We start from the raw sequence: 20466 nt of genomic DNA, 5'->3' as shown, positions 1-20466 counted from the left end.
ATTCAATGTTTTGTTTTTTGTTATATTCTAGTTTCATTTTTTTTCACATTTTGCTATTGCTAAATCACAATACTTCCCATTTACTGAAACAAACTTGTCATGCCAAACATTCTTATGTTCGATTGGAACAAGTTTTGACAGTTCGATTGGAACTTTTCATTGACAGTCGTCCAAACTTCAAAGCCTATAGTACACTCTTTGACCGAGCGTCAAATATTTGTCACTTTTTGACAGATAAAAATTTGGTCAAATATAATTATTTGTCACTCTCCAATTTTAACATGGGGCAAACAACAACCATGATGTCAAATAAATTTGACCATTATGTCAGAAGGTCAAATATTTGACCATTAGACAAAGAGTGTACTACAGGCTTAACTATAGGGCTTTAGTTTCATGGCCGTGTTGTCATAAAACAAACACTGAGAATCATTTTTGGAATAATAATTAATTTTTTTATTCGGTTTAGTATGATTTAACATAAATAACCCTCAAGTCTCTTAGCATAGACTAAAGAAACATAGATATCCAAGTTGGGCTTCGCTGCATTTAATCTCAAGGCAACACTATTGTCCCTTTCTCTGAAACTTGTTCGCCGCACCAAAAAAGGCGACTTTGAAATCAAACACCGCATCAGAGAATAGACACTACACATCAGAGTTGTCAGATTTTTTTTTCACCGATATTGCATTTTACAGAGCAACATGAAATATATTCATTTTGTACTGGCAACCCTTGCTTTGAAGCGGCGATACCAAAACAAACATTTGTCAACAACGACATCGACAGCAAAAAATTGTTTCGATCTCGATCTCAGTGGAATTTACGTATTGCAAATTTACTGAAACTGCAGGTAGAGGTGAGCTTTACTACTTTACTAGCTTTACTAATACTTATTATAGCTTTTCTAATACTTAATATTTAATAGTAATGGTTTCTCATAGATTATCAGATTGTCGTTGTGTTTGTTTACTGTAGTAATGAATCTGCAAGTTAATAATTGTAAGCAGCAAGAAGATCTAGAAGAGACCCCTGAAGCACACATCGATGTAGAATATTTAATCGAAGAAGACCCACCGAATAATTATGACCAAGAAGAGGATCCTTTTGATGTAAGTGAAATTCCGAACAGGCTCCAGATTACCCGAAAGCGTCGAATCTGAGCAAATATATTGAGGGATTCAATACCGATGATTCTACATGGGATACAGCTGGTTTACCCGAAGAAAGCGATGAAGAAGCAGAGGCAAAACGGTTTTGTTTCCAGGCCAATTATTTTGTGAAAAAGTACACCAGGCAGAAGAACGGCGTGTGCATAAACGAGAAAACAAACGTTCCAGAGCAGGTATCTGGCAACAGTCTGGCGGAGGTGCTCGAATGTATATGGAAGGTTGTCGAACCACATTTATGTCTATATATACAGTCTGAAAAGAAAACAAAACCTAAATTAATCCACCTAGCAGTCAGACCCAGCCTTTCTCATTCTAACTTTTATTTGTAAGAATAGATTTACATGAACGCTTCAATCCAATAAATGTATATTCACTCTTAAGTATTTTCATTTAGTGTATTAGTATATTCACTCCACTCTAATATATTGATGTTGTTATCTATACATATAAAAATGCAGTCCGGTCTGTCTTTCTGTCTGTCCGTCTGTCTGATCCATATAGGCTCGAAAACTACCGAACCGATCGACGTGAAAATTCGTATGTAGGGGTTTTGAGGGTGCCGATTAAGGTTTCTATGATAGTTTGAGACACTCCCTCTTCTGGAAGGGAGGGGTCCCATACAAATTAAACATATGCACAACTCAAGAACAAACCAAGCAAATGAAACCGAATTTGGCATGTGGATATTTTAAGGGGTAACAAATATGTCCACAATAGTTGGACACCCCTCCTTTTTCTGGAAGGGAGGGGTTCCATACAAATAAAACACAAATTTCTGCACATCTCAGGCACTAACCGAGTAAATGGAACCAAATTTAGCATGTGAATATTTTTAGGGGTAACAAATATTTCCATAATGATTCGACATCCCTCCCTTTTCTGGAAGGGAGGGGTTCCATACAAATGAAAAACAAATTTCTACACATCTCGAGAGCTAACCAACTAAATGGAACCAAATTTGGCAGGTGAATGTTTTTAGAGGTTACAAATATGTGCATAATGGTCTGACACCCCTCCTTTTTTATAAGGGAGGGGTCCCATACAAATAAAACACAAATTTCGCACAGCTCAAGAACCAATCAAGAAAATACAACCAAATTTGGTATGTGAATGTTTTTAGAGGTAAAAAATATGTCCATAATGGTTCGACGAAATACATGTTTCTGCATTATGGTTCAGGAAGTACATGTTTCTGCACAAATTTCTGCACAAACTCCTGCACATCTCGTGGACTAATTAACTGTATGGAACCATATATGGCAGGTGAATGTTTTTAGTGATAACAAATATGACCAAATACCAACCAACATGAGTGATTCTTAAACCAGTATGACGTTTCAAATCCAGAAATTGTTTGGCGACTTCCGGTTTCGGAAAAAAGTGACAATCGACCAAATACCACCCAATATGATAAATGACAAATTGACTTCAGACAACATTTTGAATTGTAAGATGGCAACTTTCGGTTCCTAGAAAACAGTCTGAAATGGACGATTCCCATTAAATATGAGTTTCTCCGGAACCAGAAAGCTGCACAGAAGCTAGAAATTTATCACAGACACAATCTTGAATTTTAAGATGGTGACTTCCAGTGTCTGGCAAACAGCCGGAATTGACCAAATACCATTCAATATGAATGTTTTCGGAACCAGAATTATGCCCAGATGACAGAAAGTGACCGAATACCACCCAATATGAGTATCTCCGGAGCCAGAATGTTGCAAGAAGCTAAAAATTGACCTCAGACACTATCATGAATGTAGGACACTTCTGTTTTTTTGGAAAACAGCCAAAAATAGCCGATTTCCGTCTAACATGAGTATCTCCGGATCTAGAATGATACACAGCAGCTGAAATCGACCTAAAATCAACGAAATAAAAACAAACTAACTAGTTTTTATTTGCATAAATAATTGTAAACATTCTTTGGCAAGCTTGTAGACCAACTAATTCTAAGTAACTTTGTAAAAAAACTTTTTTGTGGACATTAAATTTGGTTCCCAAAAACAGTCTTTTCGCTCTATTTTTTCAATTCAAATTTAAAAACAAAGTTTTCTCCGGTAACTTTAATCAAAATTACGCCAATTTTGGTGAAAAAACTTCACTATTTCTATTTTAAAAATAGGCCCTTTTGATATATTGATGTCTTCGTTCAGGGCGAACATAAATAATATTTTTCGGTATCATTTGAAAGAACAAATATTGTATAAATATTGTAAAGAAATACCGAAAGTTGCTTAAAATTAGTTGATCTACAACTGTGCCGATGAATGTATACATTCATTTCTGCAAATAAAAAAGTTAGTTTTTTCATTTGCACATAAAAAATAGACTAAAGGCTTAAACACAATTGATACGTTGCGGCTGCGTTTGCGGCAATTTGACAGTTAGCCCATACATGTTCTGTCAAATTAACGTCAACGCAACGCAAACGTATCCATTGTGCTTGGGCCTTAAATATAAGAAACAAGTGCTTAGAAAAAAATTTTATTCTGAAACCACAAAATCGCATTGAAAAACTCATGTCCGCCCACATTGCTTTACTGTACCACTGTACATTGTTGTTGAATTTCTGCTTAGATTATTGAAACATAGATATCCAACCCAACCAACAATACGGGCAACAAAAATGTGGCGCCCCTCCGAGTATGATGGCGGTTGGGTGAACTACATTTAATGAGCACACATAGAAAAATATAAAGGTAATTGCTATCTTTTTAGGCTTGGTCAGATTTGTGCGGTGTTTTTAACAGACTAATCTATATGGTCTAGATAATAACAATAATTTATTACAACAGGACTATAACAAATGTCAATGTATGAGATGACCATGATATGAATTATTTATTTTGAATATAGTATGACTAATCGTTCATAGTCGTTTCAACAATGTGTTTTTAAGAATAACCAAAGATGACTAGTACACAATACGTTACTCTTGCAGTATGCAGCGGACACGAGTTTCGCTGCGCGTGAACGAAAATTGAACTAATTTGTATGCTGTTAATTTGGTGATGACAAGGTGGTGAAAGGTGAAGCATGTTTTTCAATATCATTGTATGGTCCTGTCATCTAATTTTCAATATCCTTATACGGTATTGCCACCTTGTTTTCGTTTTCATCTAGCGGATTAAGCATGATAAATTGATTTTGCTAATAATCACAGTTTTAAGGTCATCAGATGGCACCGTTACAAAGGTGTTGCGAGCAAAATGTATGAAGTCAGGTATCTTGCTCTAGTCATCATTAGCATAACTCATTTGTTGTTTGTACCAATTTTAATAGTCGATTGAGAACCACTATACAGCTTTAATCCCTTTGCGGAACTGATTGGGTTAATAAGTCTGCCTCAGCCGTCAAATAATGCTTTAGAATGTTCTCCTATTCAGTTTGTAGCTTCCGTTGCAGATTATTGTTTGTGATCTCATTCATTATCAATTTCATTATTTTTTGCTTGAATGTTTACAACGATTTATTAATATTTGCAAAGAACTGAGAAAATCAAATTTGGAAATTTTCACTCATCCTTTTAAGTTCTATTTAAAACCTAAATTAATCCACCTAGCGGTCAGACCCAGCCTTTCTCATTAAATTTTTTATTTATAAAAATAGATTTACATGAACGCTTCAATCCAATAAATGTATATTCACTCTTTAGGTTCTAAAATATTGATGTTGTAATCTTTACATATAAAAATGCAGTCAAGTCTGTCTGTCCGCTGATCCATATAGGCCCGAAGACTACCGAACCGATCGACGTGAAAATTTGTATGTAGGGGTTTTTGGTGCCGATAAAGGTTCCTATGATAGTTTGAGACCCCTCCCTCTTCTGGAAGGGAGGGGCCCCATACAAATGAAACATAAATTTCTGCACAACTCAAGAACAAACCAAGCAAATGAAACCGAGTTTGGCATGTGGATGTTTTAAGGGGTAACTAATATGTCCATAATAGTTGGATGAAACACAAATTTGTGCACATCTCGAGAACTAATCAACCAAATGGAACAAAATTTGGCAGGTAAATGTTTTTAGTGGTAACAAATATGTACATAATGGTTTGAAACCCGACTCCCTCTTCTATAAGGGAGGGATCCCATGAAAATGAAACACAAATTTCACACAGCTCAAGAACCAATCAAAAAAATACAACCAAATTTGGTATGTGAATGTTTTTAGAGGTATCAAATATGTCCATAATGGTTTGACGCCCCTCCCTCTTCTGGAAGTACATGTTTCTTCACAAATTTCTGCACATCTCGCGAACTAATCAACTAAATGGAACCATATTGGCAGGTGAATGTTTTTAGTGGTAACAAATATGTTCCATAATCGACCTCAGACAACATTTTGGATTGTAAGATGGCAACTTCCGGTTTCTGGAAAACAGCCGAAAATGGTCGATTTCCACCCAATATAAAAATATCCGGATCTAGAATAATACACAGGAGCTAAAATCGACCACAGATAGCATTTTAAATTCAAAAATGGCGACTTCCGGTTTCTGAAAACAGCAGAAAATGACCAAATACCACCCAATATGAGTTTTACTTTAACCAGTATGCCGTTCAAAATCCAGAAATTGTCTCCAAATGCCATTATGAAATCCAAAATGGCGACTTCCGGTGTCAGAAAAACAGCGGCAAATGACCAAATACCACCCAATATGGGTATTTCCGGAACCGTAATGATGCACTGAACCACAAATCGACTTCGAACAACATTTTGAATTGTAAGATGGCAACTTCCGGTTTCTGGAAAACAGCCTGAAATGGACGATTCCCATTAAATATTAGTATTTATGGAGCCAGAAAGATGCACAGAAGCTAAAATTTGATCACAGACACAATCTTGAATTTTAAGATGGTGACTTCCGGTGTCTGGCAAACATCCGGAAATGACCAAATACCACTCAATATGAATGTTTTCGGAACCATAATTACGCCTAGATGACAGAAATTGATTTCACAGGCAATTTAAAAGTCCAAAATGACGACTTTCGGCTTCTGAAAAACCAGTATCCTAAATACCATTTTGAAATCCAAGATGGCGACTACCGGTTTGTGAAAAACAGCCTAAAATAAACAAATACTATCCAATATGAGTATCTCTGGAACCAGAATGATGCAAGGAGCTAACAATTGACCTCAGGCACCATTTTGAATTGCTGAATGGCAACTTATAGGCAATAGTCGGAAATGACCGAATAATACTCAATATGGATATTTCCGTAAACGTGATGATGCATAGAAACCAAACATTGACCCTGGACACTATTTTGAATGTTAAGACGACCACTTTTAGTTTCTGGAAAACAACCAAAAATACCTCCCAATATGGGTATTTCCGGTGTCAGATTGATGCCAGAAAGTCTGCTGATAATGACAGAATACCACCCAATATGAATATATTCAGAATTAAGGCGATGCACAGTGCGTTGAATGTAGGGTAAGACGGGACAAAAATCAAAACTACACAATTTTGTCGATAAAACATGTTAATGTAACAAGGAAAGTTGTTCGTTACTTTCAGAGCTACTAAATGCATAAAAGTCTTATGTTATACACTAAATCCCAAACTGTCCCAAACGCCAGCGCACTCATCCTATACCAGAAACCATTAACCTTTTTGTAAAAGTTGTACATTGTAACGAAAACTGCGGTTTCTATGTTTTACTTACTTTTACATAATTGCAAAAGTGACTTATGCGCAATTATAACAAAAAAAATTTTTTTAGGTATTCTTTTACGTATAATTTTTATTATTTTTTGTATATTTAATTACCAGAGTAACAAACAATTTAAAATTCTTCATGATGCATATTATATTATCTAGTCAAGTTTTGGGTCATCTTTAGACGAATTGGATTAGTTGTTCGAAACGGTAGCAGCAAATACTACTTCTTTTTGGGAGTTATTTTCAACGAGCTCTGCAACTCGCCGTTTTTTAATTCTGGTTGAGCAGCTTTCAAGAAGTTTCTGAGGACGCTCACGAAAAGAAATGTGGTTGTATTCATAATTATTCTCATCGAATCGAGGAAGAGCAAGCGGTGACTCCAACAAAATTTAATGCATTTTCATAAAATACTTTTTTATTCTATTGCATTTCTCCCATTTCGAGTTCAATATCGGACAATATACAGCAGAAAACTTGTGCAAATTTTCATTAACATGCTCAACTGTGTCTTCTGGTAGAGACAATATCGAAATAAACATGATGTTCTTTTGCTTGCATTGCAGTTAAACCAGTTTCAAATATCTGCCGCTTCACGAGCGATCGGCATTGACATACGAAAAATAAAAAATCTCTCAGAGTTGCAGGAAGTTGCAGCTAATTTTTATATATTTTGTAGAGGACACTTCAAGCTGATGTATGTTTTAGAGAGGAGCTCGGTGGAACTTTTTTTAAAACGCTAACGAAAGTTTGAGTTCGCGTTTTTTTAAGGATTAATACCTTCACCAACTCATCATACCGATTAATCATACACGCAATCGAAACCAAGTCTCTCTATCAATGAAATATATTGCACTTACCTTGATTGTTATTTTCCATTTCATGTTATTGGAATACACGAAGTAATTAAGTTTTACCAACGTTTAGAAAACGCGCGACAATTTAGCACGAAATGTGAAACTAATGATTGCTCTGGACGCTAACGCTTGCTATGCTTGTATTAGTATTTGTGATGCTTCCCAATACTCCAATACTTGTTCACAACCCAAGAGATATCTGTGAACACTTCTGGGTACTTGGTGCATCCAAATAAAAAAGAAAGAAAAACGATTTTTGTCTATGGCTCAACTTACTGTGCGATGTACAGAAGCCAAAAGACGAGGATGTTGTCATTTCGATAAAACCAATCATTTCAAACGATTTGTTATTTGACTTTGATCATATCCTATGGCCGATTCGTCGTGCATTTGCAGACTTCAAACAAACCTCAAGGAATCAATGAACTTGGAACGTTCAAATAGTACGACACCACATTTAAATTATGTTGAGGCCACATCTATCGATCAAAGCAGATATAGTTTTAAATAGTCTTTGAATTTCTCTTCTTCCCATAACTTTTGAACCGCATATTAAATTGTTATGAAGTTTGTTATTTGTAAGTTTGAGAGATGACTCGTTCGTATGACACTAGTTATGTTCAAATAAGTCATGTAATCTTTGAGATAATACACTTTTGTTGTTTTATTAAAAATTTAATACATAACGGTTGCTTAAGTTCGATTATAATCAAATGAAATGGGAACGTGTAGGGCAGCCAAACTTTGAAACCACGTGTTCAATCATAATTCATCAGTTAACCCTTAACTAGCCCACTTATCTGATAATAATATTCAAATCGGTTGTGTAGTTTCTGAGATAATGAAGTTTCGTGATTTTCACAAGTCGGCACATTACAAATGAAGTTACAGTTCGATTACAGTAAAATTCAATAGGGTGTTATGAGGCAGCTAGACCATTCATTTGACACTAATTTTGTAGAAATCGGGTCAGCCATCTCTGAGAAAAGTGAGTGAGTTCAAGTAGTCTATGTTCCTTTTCAAAGCTGGATTTCACATTTTTAAACATAACAGGCAAAGTAATAATCCGATTGCAAAACAAATCAATAGGGTCTTATGGGGCAACAAGTCCTTCCATTTGATACTAATTTTATGAAAATCGGTTCAGCCATCTCTGAGAAACATGAGTGAGATTAAGTAGTCTTCAAAACACGTTTCTTGTCATAACTTTTGAACCACAAGTTCAATCTTCATGAAATTCAAAACTTAAGGGTTTTATATGTAGCCCGTTTAAACATAACCTCTAAACTAAAAATCCGATTACAATAAAATTCAATAGGGTCTTATGGGGCAACAAGACCTTTCATTTGCAATTAATTTCATGAAAATCGGTCCAGCCATCTCTGAGAAAAGTGAGTGAGAATAAAAATCTGCACATACACACACACACACACACACACACACACACACACAAAAAGAAAATGCTCAGCTCGTCGAGCTGAGTCGAGTGATATATGCCATTCGGCCCTTAGGAGCACTTTTATACTTTCGGTTTTGCAAATGATTACTATACCTTTCTAGGAGAAAGGCAAAACGATGCAATATATATTTTGGTGAATACCGCTAAACGCTATTTTTAACTAAGGTTTTACATTACTGCGTTGAAAATCGTTGTTATATACGTCTCCTAATATCCTCAAAATTCACTTACAACGAGTAGCAAAGCATAGCATAACTTATTTCGTCAATATTCACGAACGTCAAGTACAACATAAACAATGTTAAAATAATTTAAGTGAATGTGAAGCTCTTTTTTCTTTTTGTCACCTCCGACAATGCGATGAGAGTATCTATGATATTTTTACATGTTGTGACTCATGCTAATTTGTAAAATATCGCGAGGTTTCTTTGCAGTTTTGTTGTAATAAATTGAAATTACAAATCATCTAGATTATACACACCAAATTTTTTTCTACTGAAATTCAGTAAACTTTCACTAAATTTTGCCACGCTGAAATTCCAGTAATCATTTCAGCAATGGAATATTACTGAATGTGTCAGCAATGTGAAATGTCATTCTGTTTGACGTTACTTTGCTGAATTTTCAGCAATGTGAAATGTCATTCATGGTTGACGTACTATTACTGAATTTCCAGCGAACGTCCGTTAAATTACTGAAACATCAATTCAGTGGGAATTCTTGGTGTAGATTTTAAAACACGTTGAAAGTCGATGTTTTGCTTATTATTTATTAACCTTTCACCATGTCACTAAGATAAAATTGATTCTCGAGTAATGTGTCGCCTAAGTCCGATTCGTTCATCCGATGTCCTTTTGCCAACTTCCTCCACTGAACTATGAAAAACAAGATTAATTAATTTTTCCACTCACCAAACACTTCCTGCACGTCTCAACGGTCGGCGTTCAAGTCTTTTTACGCCTTTATTACGGGCGAACTAACCTTTTTTACGCGCGCGGACTAAAATATTTCATTTTGACAGTACATTGCTGTACATTCAGTAATCGAAGGAAAGATTGCTGAATGTCGGTAAAGCAAAACGAATTGCCGAATTTTCAGTATACATTTAAATTGCTGAAATCTCAGTACATGGTAGGGTTTGCAATCCCGGGAACGATTTCCCGGGAATTACCTTTCCCCGGGATTCCCGGATCCCGGTAACAAAAATATTGATTCCCGGGATTCCCGAGCTCTTCAAAAATTTTCGCAAGATATTATATATTTCCCCATACAATTTTGCAATAAAACTTAATATACTATCAAAACACGGAACTAACGTCGTTAAAGTGTAGAGCATTATACGAAGCAAATATATCTTTGAAATGACGGTCAATATTTACTTGCCGAGTACTATCAATTTATTTGCTTCGGTAATTTGTCGAAAATTTTTGTTATCCTATTCAGTAAACGAAAAATTAGGCAATTTTTTCCTTCGTCCAATGTCGTTCATTGACAGTTAGTTTACAACTGAGCGAATAGTGATTTCTTTCTTTGTCATTGATGAAAATTAAATTGAATTGATTAAGAAAATTTTAAACCCCTGAGTCAATGCGACCAGAAATAAATAATTTAATCAAAACTCAGTCAGCGTAATTTGGGTCGTGGCCGCGATTTCACACGAAAAACCATCTTTATTATTAATTACGTATACTTTCAAATGCTCTGAAATTAACTTATTTAGAGTCATTTTGAACAGATTTTTATTTATTCTATCATTTTCGTCTAGTTTGTCTCGGCCTTTCAAAGAAAACGACCGAGAGGCTAAATGACGTTCTAGTTGTACAATCAAAGTTCTTACATAGAATCCTTCTTTTTAATCAATGGCGATACTAATTACAAAAGGGTTTGTTGTATGTTGAAAACTAGATTTGCTATGCAGTTTCCGCATCGTGTAATGGCATAGTAAATATATTTGATACAAATTAGCGAAGAGGCTCTGATGTAAACTTGAATAAGTTTTTTTTGTAACTCGTTTTTTAGGCGAATTGATAATGAAATTGTAAACGATTTTTAGATACTTTTTATTATTGAACTTTTTTTGAAATCTTATTTTTGCTAAGAAATTTTTTCCATTCCCGGTTCCCGGGAATTCCCGGGAAATGAGATGTTTTATTCCCGTTTCCCGGGAAATCAATTCCCGGGAATATTGCAAACCCTAGTACATGGTTTTTATTGTTGAATTTCAGTAAAGATTGCTGAATCTGAGCTTGGGAATTTGGTGTGTTGTAAAGTCGAGTGAAAATCGCCGTACAAATCTGATTGAAAGTAACATGATATTTTTCTGGGTGTGAGAATCTGGTCGAGCTCACCACTGAAATGATAAGGAGCACCATAATATTTTTCCGAGTGGATATGATTTAGTTCACCCAACGGCCTACAGATGGCAAGTTCATAGTGTTGCCTTGAGATTATATGCAGCGAAGCCCAACTAGGATATCTATGTCTCTTTAGTCTATGATTTCTGTGAGCGTGTGACCGAAACACACGAAACTGAATTTACTCAATTTTAGATTCAGTTGACTCAATTTCATACTTTCACAGAAAAAAATATGTTTGTATGTAAAACTAACGCTATTCCGGGAGTTAAATATTGATAATATAATAGATGTAGCTTATCGAGGCACAAAAAGAAATATTCAAATAATCAGGTCACGACGTGTAAATGGTAAACTAATCCCAAGTTGCTATATACGTGGTTCCCTGTGTAACTTCACTAGCTCAGATCCATCACGGGAAGCAACTACGAGATGTGCGGCCGTCAAGCTCAAGCTCAATAATCAAGCCACGAAGTGTAAAAAAAGAAAAAAAAATGTTTCAATTACCTCGTGGAAAAGATAAAAGGAGAAACCGCACAATGATTGTCAATAGTCGTATATGGTTGTTGTGCAACTTTTAGCTTAGATAATACTTGAATGTTCTATCAATTTAATAATTTAAGTATGGATACATATAATGTTGTAATTGGTTTAAAAGCTTTATTATATTATACATAAACGATATTCAACAAAACAAACATAATTAGTGATAACAACTGTTATGCAAAAACTATTACTGAATGTTTAGTTTTCTTCGTTTTGAAGGTATTTTTTTGTTTTTTTTTATCCCTCCGAATTTTTGCTCTCGAGTTTTAATCTTCGTGTTCATCACTTGCAGCTTTGCTCTAACCAGCATATTTATGTATTTACTAGCTGACCCGGCAAACTTCGTCCCGCCTATTTTTGTGTTTAATTTAATAATTTTCAACATTCCAAATTCATTGATTTCTTGCAATTTGTTTATATCGTTTGAAATTATTGGTTTTATCGGAATGACAACATCCTCGACTTTTGCCTTTAGTACATCACCTCTATTCCGAAAACACTCATATTGGGTGGTATTCAGTTATTTTCGTTGTTTTCCAGAAACTGAAAGTGGTCATCTTCGAATTCAAGATGGTGTCTAGGGTCAATTCATGGCTTCTATACATTATTTCGATTACGAAAATATTCATATGCAGTAGTATTCGGCTGTTTCCCAGAAGTTGCCATCTTACAATTCAAAATGGTGTCTGAGGTCAATTTTTAGCTCCATGCATCATTCTGGTTAAACAAACACTAATATTGGGTCGTATTTGGTCTCTTCAGGCTATTTTCCAAAAACCGGATGTCACCACCGTGGATTTTAAAATGGCATTTGGAGACAATTTCTGGCCCCTGTGCATCATTCTGGTTAAAGAAACAAGCATATTTGGTTGCTTTTTGGTCATTTTCGGCAGTTTTCCAGTCACCAAAAGTCGCCATTTTACAACTCAAAACGTTGTCTTAGGTCGATTTGTGGTTTCAGTACATCATCACGCTTTCGGAAATACCCATATTGGGTGGTATTTTGTCATATCTCGCTGTTTTTCAGAAAACGGAAGTCGCCATCTTGGATTTCAAAAAGGTATTCAGAGACAATTTCTGGCCTCTGAGCGTCATTCTGGTTTCTTTCTTTGTCATTGATGAAAATTAAATTGAATTGATTAAGAAAATTTTAAACCCCTGAGTCAATGCGACCAGAAATAAATAATTTAATCAAAACTCAGTCAGCGTAATTTGGGTCGTGGCCGCGATTTCACACGAAAAACCATCTTTATTATTAATTACGTATACTTTCAAATGCTCTGAAATTAACTTATTTAGAGTCATTTTGAACAGATTTTTATTTATTCTATCATTTTCGTCTAGTTTGTCTCGGCCTTTCAAAGAAAACGACCGAGAGGCTAAATGACGTTCTAGTTGTACAATCAAAGTTCTTACATAGAATCATTCTTTTTAATCAATGGCGATACTAATTACAAAAGGGTTTGTTGTATGTTGAAAACTAGATTTGCTATGCAGTTTCCGCATCGTGTAATGGCATAGTAAATATATTTGATACAAATTAGCGAAGAGGCTCTGATGTAAACTTGAATAAGTTTTTTTTGTAACTCGTTTTTTAGGCGAATTGATAATGAAATTGTAAACGATTTTTAGATACTTTTTATTATTGAACTTTTTTTGAAATCTTATTTTTGCTAAGAAATTTTTTCCATTCCCGGTTCCCGGGAATTCCCGGGAAATGAGATGTTTTATTCCCGTTTCCCGGGAAATCAATTCCCGGGAATATTGCAAACCCTAGTACATGGTTTTTATTGTTGAATTTCAGTAAAGATTGCTGAATCTGAGCTTGGGAATTTGGTGTGTTGTAAAGTCGAGTGAAAATCGCCGTACAAATCTGATTGAAAGTAACATGATATTTTTCTGGGTGTGAGAATCTGGTCGAGCTCACCACTGAAATGATAAGGAGCACCATAATATTTTTCCGAGTGGATATGATTTAGTTCACCCAACGGCCTACAGATGGCAAGTTCATAGTGTTGCCTTGAGATTATATGCAGCGAAGCCCAACTAGGATATCTATGTCTCTTTAGTCTATGATTTCTGTGAGCGTGTGACCGAAACACACGAAACTGAATTTACTCAATTTTAGATTCAGTTGACTCAATTTCATACTTTCACAGAAAAAAATATGTTTGTATGTAAAACTAACGCTATTCCGGGAGTTAAATATTGATAATATAATAGATGTAGCTTATCGAGGCACAAAAAGAAATATTCAAATAATCAGGTCACGACGTGTAAATGGTAAACTAATCCCAAGTTGCTATATACGTGGTTCCCTGTGTAACTTCACTAGCTCAGATCCATCACGGGAAGCAACTACGAAATGTGCGGCCGTCAAGCTCAAGCTCAATAATCAAGCCACGAAGTGTAAAAAAAGAAAAAAAAATGTTTCAATTACCTCGTGGAAAAGATAAAAGGAGAAACCGCACAATGATTGTCAATAGTCGTATATGGTTGTTGTGCAACTTTTAGCTTAGATAATACTTGAATGTTCTATCAATTTAATAATTTAAGTATGGATACATATAATGTTGTAATTGGTTTAAAAGCTTTATTATATTATACATAAACGATATTCAACAAAACAAACATAATTAGTGATAACAACTGTTATGCAAAAACTATTACTGAATGTTTAGTTTTCTTCGTTTTGAAAGTATTTTTTTGTTTTTTTTTATCCCTCCGAATTTTTGCTCTCGAGTTTTAATCTTCGTGTTCATCACTTGCAGCTTTGCTCTAACCAGCATATTTATGTATTTACTAGCTGACCCGGCAAACTTCGTCCCGCCTATTTTTGTGTTTAATTTAATAATTTTCAACATTCCAAATTCATTGATTTCTTGCAATTTGTTTATATCGTTTGAAATTATTGGTTTTATCGGAATGACAACATCCTCGACTTTTGCCTTTAGTACATCACCTCTATTCCGAAAACACTCATATTGGGTGGTATTCAGTTATTTTCGTTGTTTTCCAGAAACTGAAAGTGGTCATCTTCGAATTCAAGATGGTGTCTAGGGTCAATTCATGGCTTCTATACATTATTTCGATTACGAAAATATTCATATGCAGTAGTATTCGGCTGTTTCCCAGAAGTTGCCATCTTACAATTCAAAATGGTGTCTGAGGTCAATTTTTAGCTCCATGCATCATTCTGGTTAAACAAACACTAATATTGGGTCGTATTTGGTCTCTTCAGGCTATTTTCCAAAAACCGGATGTCACCACCGTGGATTTTAAAATGGCATTTGGAGACAATTTCTGGCCCCTGTGCATCATTCTGGTTAAAGAAACAAGCATATTTGGTTGCTTTTTGGTCATTTTCGGCAGTTTTCCAGTCACCAAAAGTCGCCATTTTACAACTCAAAACGTTGTCTTAGGTCGATTTGTGGTTTCAGTACATCATCACGCTTTCGGAAATACCCATATTGGGTGGTATTTTGTCATATCTCGCTGTTTTTCAGAAAACGGAAGTCGCCATCTTGGATTTCAAAAAGGTATTCAGAGACAATTTCTGGCCTCTGAGCGTCATTCTGGTTAAAGAAACATCCATATTAGGTGGTATTTGGTCATTTCCGTCTCTTTTCTAGTCACTGGAAGTCGCCATCTTACAATTCAAAATGTTGTCTGTGGTCGATTTGTGGCTTCAGTGCATCATAACAATCGCGGAAATACCCATATTTGGTCTTTTGCCGCTGTTTTTCAGAAACCGGAAGTCGCCATCTTGGATTTCAAACTGGCATTTGAAGACAATTTCTGGTCTCTGAGCGTCATTGTGGTTAAAAAAACACCCATATTAGGTGGTATTTGGTCATTTTCGGCAGTTTTCCAGTCACCGGAAGTCGCCATTCTACAGCTCAAAATATTGTCGGAGGTCGACAAACGTACAAACCGTGGAACACCACCCATGGATTGCCTCATACATAGGCGAACTTTATTATTATAAAATATTCGGCCGAGTTCACTTCACAATAAAATGTGCATTTTTTTCAGTGTACCCATTAGGGAAATGTTATTGTCAAAAGTTACTCTTTTTCGCATGTCGTGTAGAACAAAATCAGAAGTGGCGCACCTAGCGGTCGAAAAGGTGACTAATACCTCGTTCACACTACACCGCATATCACCTGATATCAGGCGATTCGTGCTATCGAGGCCATATCACTATCCATATTACCTGACATTCCATACAATCGAGCTGTCAACGGATATCACCTCGGCTACATGCTATCGCGGATTCATGTTCGAAAACCAATAATAACCACATTTCAAGCAGTTGGCAACACGGCTAACAGACATTTGACGCAACCCTACAAATTTCGCACTTCGCGTTGCATGCGAGAAAAAAGGAAGGAGATATTTTTGCTATTTTCATCCCGCACATGTTGACAATTGCATATGAGAGTTCGCGTTGGTGCGAGCCAACTAGCTGACATCTCTATCCTAATCCCATTGCTCTTGTTGTCTTGTTTGAGCTTTGACCTGATTTTGTTTTCTTCTCTTTTCAATCACCAAAGCAAATGTCAAATCATATCAGCTCACTCCAATGTGAACGCTCGAGGTGATATCCGATATCATCTGGCGATATCAGGTGATATCCGGTGTAGTCTGAACAAGCCATAACGCTTCTGTCATTTTCAATTTGTCTTCATAATTTCACGTAAGTGAACTATATTGGTATTTAAGATATATTTGATAACACCCAATATGGGTGTTTTTCAACCAGAATGACGCTCAGAGGCCAGAAATTAATTGGATTTCAAAATGGTATTCAATCATTTTGAAATCCAAAATGGCAACTTCCGGTTTGTGAAAAACGGCCTAAAATAACCAAATACCATCCAATATGAGTATCTCTGGAACCAGAATGATGCAATGAGCTAACAATTGACCTCAGGCATCATTTTGAATTGCTAAACGGCAACTTCTAGGAAACAGGTGAAAATTCCGTAATCGATATGATGCATAGAAACCAAACAACAACACCATTTTGAATTTAACGACGACCACTTTTAGTTTCTGGAAAACAACCAAAATAACTGAATACCTCCCAATATGGGTATTTCCGGTAACAGATTGATGCCAGAAAATCTGCTGGAAATGACCGAATACCACCCAATAAGAATATATTCAGAATTAAGGTGTTGTACAGAAGCCAAAAGTCGAGGATGTTGTCATTTCGATAAAACCAATCATTTCAAACGATTTGTTATTTGACTTTAATCATATCCTATGGCCGATTCGTCGTGCATTTGCAGACTTTAAACACATCTCAATGAATCAATGAATTTGGAAAGTTCAAATAGTACGATACCACATTTAAATCATGTTGAGGCCACACCTATCGATCAAAGCAGGTATAGTTTTAAATAGTCTTTGAATTTCTTTTCTTTCCATAACTTTTGAGCCACATATCAGACTGCTATGAAGTTTGTTTTTTGTAAGTTTGAGAGATGACTCGTTCGTATGACGCTAGTAATGTTCAAATGAGTCATTTAATCTTTGAGATAATAGACTTTTGTTGTTTTATTAACAATTTAATACATAACGGTTGTTTAAGTTCGATTATAATCAAATGAAATGGAAACGTATAGGGCAGCCTAACTTTGAAACCACGTGTTCAATCATAATTCATCAGTTTACCCTTAACTAGCCCGCTCATCTGATAATAATATTGATCAAATCGGTTGTGTAGTTTTTGAGATAATGAAGTTTCGTGATTTTCACATTTCGGAACATTACAGACGAAGCTACAGTTCGATTACAGTAAAATTCAATAGGGTGTTATGAGGCAGCTAGACTTATTAATTGACGCTAATTTTGTGGAAATCGGGTCTGCCATCTCTGAGAAAAGTGAGTGAGTTCAAGTAGTTTTCGGAATATGTTCCTTTTCATAGCTGGATTTCACATTTTTGAACATAACAGTCGGGTGATATATGCCATTCGGCCCTTTGGAGAACTTTTATACTTTTGGTTTTGCAAGTGATTGCTATACTGTTCTAGGAGAAAGGCAAAAATGTACTAAATAGGCGCATCAATGGATTTAAGGAGAAATACAGGAGATACATGTAGGTATAATCAAAATTAGCTAAGATATCACGAACTGGAACATTTAGTTGTTTATTCCGAGCTTGAGGAGTTCTTTGCATATATCGATAAATTGATTTGAAAATTTATGCACGGAATAGTGAGATTGATAATGTATGAGATCACAGATCACAGATTATTGATCTGCAACGGAAGCTACAAACCGGATAGGAGAACATTGTACAGCATTTTTTGATGGCTGAGGCAGAATTATTAATTATTATGGTGGTTTTCAATCGACTATTAAAATTGGTACAAACAACAAGTACATGAGTTATGCTGATGATGACTAGAGTAAGATACCTGACTTTATACATTTTGCCCGCAACACCTACATAACGGTAACAGCTGCCATCTGATGACCTCAATGCGCCCAAAACTGTGATTATTAGCAAAATCGCTTTATCGTGCTAAATCCGCCAGATGAATACAAAACAAGATGGCAATACCACATATATAATACATACGTAACACTGGTGTTTTTTCTGGTACACGCCCAAGTAACAATTATTGTTGCCTAAACATTTACTCGACTGTTGAAATGCTCTTGTTAAATGCGTGTTTAATAATAATGTTTGAAAACGTTTGTAAACGTTCGCGTATTAAATATACTTATGCAGCTCACGCTATATATGTATAGTAGCGTGGAAAAAACGTTTAGTCGATATTTATTTAGCTATTTTAGCACAAACAAAATGTAAAAATAAAGTTCGAAAAAATTAGTTGAACCATATTTATTTGTGGTAATCAGTGTTGCTGATATTCGCCTCATACCATTTATAAGCACTCACCTTGGCCAAGCTAGTTCGGAAAAAACTCTCTTCGTATCTGTTCTTGAGCGAACCGAACAATGCCTTCGTTTTGAATCACCGCATGCTGTTTATAAGCAGAGAGTGTTCGTGTTCTCTGCTATTCCGTTTTGCTCGTTGTCTTTCACTCTTCCCGAAGCGAAGCCATCGTCTGCAAGGAGTGGAATCGACGAGCGTTCATGTTGAAGCTTAGTTTAAAATTCGTAGTGAATGCAACTGGCCGTAGCAATGAGCCCGCCGAGTGGAAGAGGAGATCTGAAGCAAAAATTTTTTAGGTGCGGGAGAAGAAGTAAGAGAAATCAATGGAAGCAAACACCGTTGCTTGATTGATTCAGACTTTAAAAGATTGTTCGTTTATATGGGGATGGTTGTGAACGAATTTAAAAATTCATGGAACGAACTTACGCTAAAACTTATGCAAGGACGTTCGTAAAATTTTGCGCATGCCCTCGCACATTTCATCTTTTCGAAAAACGGAGATGTTATTTCACATTTTACGTGTTACATGGTGTTATATCATATGCAACATGTTATAAATAACATGTGATGTATTGCACTACATTGCATCTGCTACCTATTACATGTCACACGTCACACGTGATCAGGGGCGGACGAAAACTGATTTGAGCTGCAGGAGAAAACTTAATTTGGCATCAACTTCGTTTTTTTGTTTACAGTCAGTTTTTTTACGGTTTTTCGAAAAAAAAAATCGTGTAAAAAAACCGCGTTAATTTACAAATCCGCGTAATGTTCCCACCAAGAAAGGTTTTAGAAAAAGAAACCGAGACGCTCTACGACCAGTATTTAAAATTGTCCTCGTTGGTGGTTATTTCTGATCTTTCGGAGGGCGGAGATTTTTTTTTATTAAGTCTTTAACTCAAGAAATACTCAGAAGTTTTTGGTTCAAACCCGCGTTAATTCAAAAACCCGTGAATTTTTTTTTAATTAGCGCGGTATCGCGTAAGAACAACCGCGGCAAATCGAAAATCCGCGTAAAAAACGCATTTGTTAAAAAAAAACAGCGTTAATTCAAAAATCTTTTTTATTTTCGATGCCAAATGTCTTAAAAATACTTAAAACGTCGAGAACTAGTGTTATCCCGAAAAAATATTTTTGGCCAAGAATCGACTTTTTTGGACAACCGAGGGCTTATAATGGAATGTTCTGACATTGGCTTCTGGTCATTTGCAAAAACCGTTCCAAACCAGATGTAAATTATTTTAATGTACATTAGGTATCTTAAATTTGTTTTTCATTAGGGTGCCCGCATAATCAATAACCATAAAACGTGCCTAACAACTAGTTCGGGGTATAGTCACAACCATGTGGGTTATCGTAAAACCATCTGGACTATAATCCGTTTATGGTTTTTGTTTATGCGGGTGGTTTGTAAGTAACTAAAATAAAAATGTAACCAATCGAAGAACAGCGTGCTAGAAAGTAATACTTCATTTGTCCAAAGTTTTCACATT

At 35.7% G+C, this 20466-nt stretch overlaps 1 protein-coding gene and 1 long non-coding RNA gene across 2 annotated transcripts in view; both read left to right on the top strand.

The window, feature by feature from the left end:
• Window positions 1-20466, top strand: part of LOC129726705 (probable JmjC domain-containing histone demethylation protein 2C) — a 210754-nt gene that overhangs the window by 171296 nt on the left and 18992 nt on the right. The gene's annotated exons all lie outside the window — the stretch shown is intronic.
• On the top strand, window positions 291-1552 carry LOC129726706 (uncharacterized). Its single transcript, XR_008728383.1, has 2 exons — window positions 291-859; window positions 929-1552. It is a non-coding gene; the product is annotated as an uncharacterized LOC129726706 (long non-coding RNA).

The sequence above is a fragment of the Wyeomyia smithii genome, chromosome 3 (assembly GCF_029784165.1).
Source record: "Wyeomyia smithii strain HCP4-BCI-WySm-NY-G18 chromosome 3, ASM2978416v1, whole genome shotgun sequence".
In the NCBI taxonomy this organism is placed as follows: domain Eukaryota; kingdom Metazoa; phylum Arthropoda; class Insecta; order Diptera; family Culicidae; genus Wyeomyia; species Wyeomyia smithii.
The sequence above is the reverse complement of the archived record's forward strand: the minus strand, read 5'-3'. Positions and strand labels throughout refer to the sequence as shown.